Raw genomic sequence first — 4,179 nt, forward strand, 5'->3', positions numbered from 1 at the left:
CGCCGCCGCTCGCTCGCTCGTTCTTCGTCCTCGCTCGCCTCGAGACCGCTCAGAAGTGAAGTGGCACACAATGCGTAAGAGTATTTTCAGGGGTCGACGACCGCTCTGCTTCCTCGAGGCTGTCCCTAGCGATGGCTTTGACCGCGAATCGAACGGTATCGACGCCTCGCACTTGACAAGCCTTTCATCGTTCTGTGTCTGGCAGAGATAACTTTTACGATTAAATTCAATCGTGTAAACCTATGTATCAGTTAATCGCGAATTCATATTCGATAATAGCGAACTTATGAGCAATTATCGAATATCAATCGGATCGGCACTATGAAATTGAATCGGGTCTGTCGTTATCAAAACCCTTTTGCTTTCCCTCACGGTCATCTGTCCCGTTATTTTTTCTTCTTCCTCTATTTGACTCGCTTCTTTTAAAAGTTGTAGCTTCTTGGTTGGCCGGAAATACGACTAAATTTTTAATCTTAAATAATATTGCGTCAGTGGAATAGACCTAACGTTTCCCTGAAAAACTATACGTCATAATTCGTTCTAAGCGCAACATTCGAGCACTTAATTAACCGGGCGAAGGTCTGCCTCTTGCGATCTTTCGTTTTCCCAACATGGATTCGAGAAACTCCGATGAGAAACATTCGCGCTCGTTGAAAAAAAGCGCGGGGTTACGGTTCAACGATTTTTTTCGCCGCTTTGGCGACCGGTTTATCACATTTTTAACAACCGGTTCCTCTCGACCGACCGTTGGAATCGCGTTACCGATTGTATGCAAAGCGCACGCAACGCGGAAGTTTTTGCATCGCGAAAAATTTCCAAGGGTTACAAAAATCACCATCCTGTATGATACCGATTTTCATCGAGCGATCCTGCGCGAAGCCCAGGAAACCACAGATCCTTGGTAAAAAAAACGAAAAGAATCAGTGGTCTATTCTAGTCGGCAAGTCATTTTTTGCACGGAGTTCAATGCTCGAGGTTAAAAGCCCGACCCTGAAACTTTTAACCTGTCGAATTCGTAGCCGCCGGTGACTAAGCTTCCCATTTATCTCATATCGACGATCGCGTTATTGTCGTGCTATTTCGTAACTAACTAAGCAACATACGTATACGAATACACAACGATCCTCCTCCGCGTTGCTCGTTCGATCGCGCACAGGAAACGCGTGCTACGTGACGCAAGATCTAAATTGGCGTTGATGCCGCGCAAAAAAAAATACGTCTTTTAACATTTTTGTATATGATCGTTTGACCACGCTATTATAACGGCAACAACGTGACCCACAGAAATATTCGACAACCTAAGAACGTACGTGTTCTAGGAAAAAGAGCAACGACATCGATCATCAGCTCCTAGTTCGATTCAATTGCTATCGTGCAACGATTTTGAATATCCGCGGATGAAACGCTGCTGTAAGACGTTATCGCGAATGATCGAATCGAATCACCGAGCAATACGACGAACAAGCTGACGAGACATTGGCGATCGGATCGATCGTAGGTTGTCGAAGCGGTATCCGTTTCGGGGTGAGAATGGGGGCGCGCAAGGTGATCGCGCGATTCCGCTTTGAAAAGGGAATTCTCCCGTGACACATTCGTTTTTATCGCTATCTGGCTCGAGCACGAATCTCAGCCGTGGTTTCTGGGCATATACGGAAAGTCGGCGAGTCGTATGCTGCTCCGTATACGAGGCATTGACCCGACGTCACCGCATTTCGTTCTTGTACCTGGCCAAGCTCCTATGGAATGACTCGCTTACTGTTCCCTCCGCCATTCTCGCAGGTGTTTGTCCCCGTACGTAAACAAATCCGCTTCTAACGGGGCCCCGAAACGATTACGTCCCCATAGGGGAATACAAGACAACGTATCGCCTTACGTAATCGTCGATTTCGACCGGGCCCGCTTGCGGTACGGTCGAATTCTTGCGACTGAAACGAAACTTCCTCTTCGGTGAGAAAGTCTCGGCGTACGGTTTTGTCCGGATCGTTCCTGCAGAGTTTAGAATGCTCGATTAATTAGAACGGACGATTGGCAGGACTTAGCGTAAAAATTGTTGCTAACTTATTATTGCAGAGGAAGATAACAAATTGTCATACTAACGAAGCACTAACCGACGACGTTACAAGCTATTACGTCTTTCAGCGAATCATCGCTCGACGAAACCCAAAGCATATTACCTTGTTCACTCGAGAAGATTAATTTCTCCGGAAACTACGAATAGAGGTGGTTTAATCTCTTAGGTTGCGCAACGTTCTCGCATTCTACGACCATCTTAGGTCCACCGAAAGTTCCACGAATTCCAAGTTTTCTCGCAATGGCTGATTAAACAGAGACCTAACCGTTCGAACCAAAAATGTTCGAAGGAACATTTACGAATTAAGCAGAAAGATGAACGAATAGCGGTGCAGGTGTATCGCAAAAGATTAGAAAGATGACGGGCCCGATGCGCCGGTGCATTCTCGACGTCGTTGGCCGCACGGACTTAGTTGGGAACGAGGAAGACCTAGTTCGAAGGTAGAACGGCGCAACGGCACTAGGTCACGCATCGCAGTTCCTGAACGGCGCGAGCGTTTGTCTATGTGTACACGGGCTTGTGTGTACATGTGCATGTGCATCGAGCACCCGGTACGCGGCACGCATACGCGACGAGAGAGTCCGACGATAGTCGCCGTGCTAGAAGAGACGAGAGGACCTTCTAGTCACGACAATCACCACAACGAAATTTCGAACGTTCCAGACTCTATTGTCGTTTGTCGGTCGTTTTTCAACGATCGTGCGTTAGAGGATGAGGTAAGTTGAGAAAAATGGTCGTAGGAGTGAGGTCGTTCGCTTGAAATTATTTTTAGATATGAAACTTCAAGATAAATATTCGAAGGTCAACGTTTTTTTCAACGCTAGGTATATATTTTTAAATGTATGCAAAGACCAATAACCTTCTTCGAACAAGATACAACTTTCATCGATGACAGACTTTTCGAGTATCTGAGAAATTTGTCCCAGCGAGAGCAATCTTTATTGGTTTGAACGCATAGAACTCTTCCGGTCATCGAACGCGATAACGATCACGGTTTTCGAAACAAACACGTTCATTCATGTCGAATGGTTTCGTAGGGCTTTCACCCTCTATCTTCGTGCCAAGGTGCGGCCGCCTTCGAACGAACGACGAGTAAGAGGCACGATCACCGCGAGGACTAACGGTAACGCCGAGTCGTTTTGTCCCGATTGCGTTTAGGGAACTTTTCCATTCGACGGTAACGAAAGTACCGTGGCGTGGCCTGGCGAGCGTATAGGGACCCGCATGCGAGAGAGTGAATTTCGTCATTCCAGCCATCGACGAGGAAATCTACATCCGAAAGATGTACTGTTAAGCGACCGTTCGAAGCGAAGGTGAAACGACCGAGCGGACCGTTGGGTTCAATGGAACCGATAAAACCGAGCATCGATTCGATTGCTGTTATCGACGCCAGCGAGGCTCGTTTCGACCGATGAAAAACGACCTCGCTTCTCCGACACCGGAATTCGTATCGAACCAGCTGCAATTAGCGTTCGAGGTGGATGAACGAAGAGCTTACAGAGGTTCGTCGAGTCGTCGAATATGATCGACGCTCGATTCGAATAGATGGCGGGTGTTCAAAGATAGCGTAGTAGTATAATTTTCGGAGTGACAATGTCACTCTATTGTTTAGCGAACACTGGAGGCGACGGATTTCCAAGAGACGTAGGTAGTCGGATTTTTCTCGTCTGCCTGGAGAAGATGGACGCGGTGTTATTACGGTGACAATGCGAACGGGATGAACGTCCTGATCTCGTCACTGTCCTCGGACAATGACCTCTCGTAAAATCGTCGACAAAATTTCGCGAACGTCCCTCGCTATTCACCGATCAGACTTTGGTCGTTTCCAGTACCTGTTTGACGCGAGAGAAAGGAACAAAAACTCGAGCTCCGTTATCCGATCCATCAGTTCCCCTAAAAGAAAGAAAAAAATTTGCCTGCGATGTTTAGTCATAGGGGAGAATTAATCTCGTGGCTGTTAATTTCCAGACGCTGTGCAAAGCGGCAGGAGCGAACCGGCCGGAGCAGAGTCGATCCGAGCGGAGCGCGATTAAAAGTGAAGCCTCTTGACCACGTGGCCGGAGGTCAAAGTGGCGTAGGCAGACGTTACTCTCTTCGTCTGGTTGGCG

General features: G+C 47.6%; 1 protein-coding gene across 1 annotated transcript in view; it reads left to right on the top strand.

The window, feature by feature from the left end:
- The window catches only part of LOC100741515 (protein FAM76A), a 41,162-nt gene extending 36,989 nt beyond the window's left edge, over window positions 1–4,173 (top strand). The window contains exon 7 of the mRNA XM_003492678.4: window positions 4,040–4,173. The gene's annotated coding sequence lies outside the window, so the exon portion shown is untranslated. The remainder of the gene's footprint in view (window positions 1–4,039) is intronic.
- Window positions 4,174–4,179: the final 6 nt, after the last annotated feature.

This window comes from Bombus impatiens, unplaced genomic scaffold (genome assembly GCF_000188095.3).
Source record: "Bombus impatiens unplaced genomic scaffold, BIMP_2.2 scf_0815, whole genome shotgun sequence".
Classification (NCBI taxonomy): Eukaryota; Metazoa; Arthropoda; class Insecta; order Hymenoptera; family Apidae; genus Bombus; species Bombus impatiens.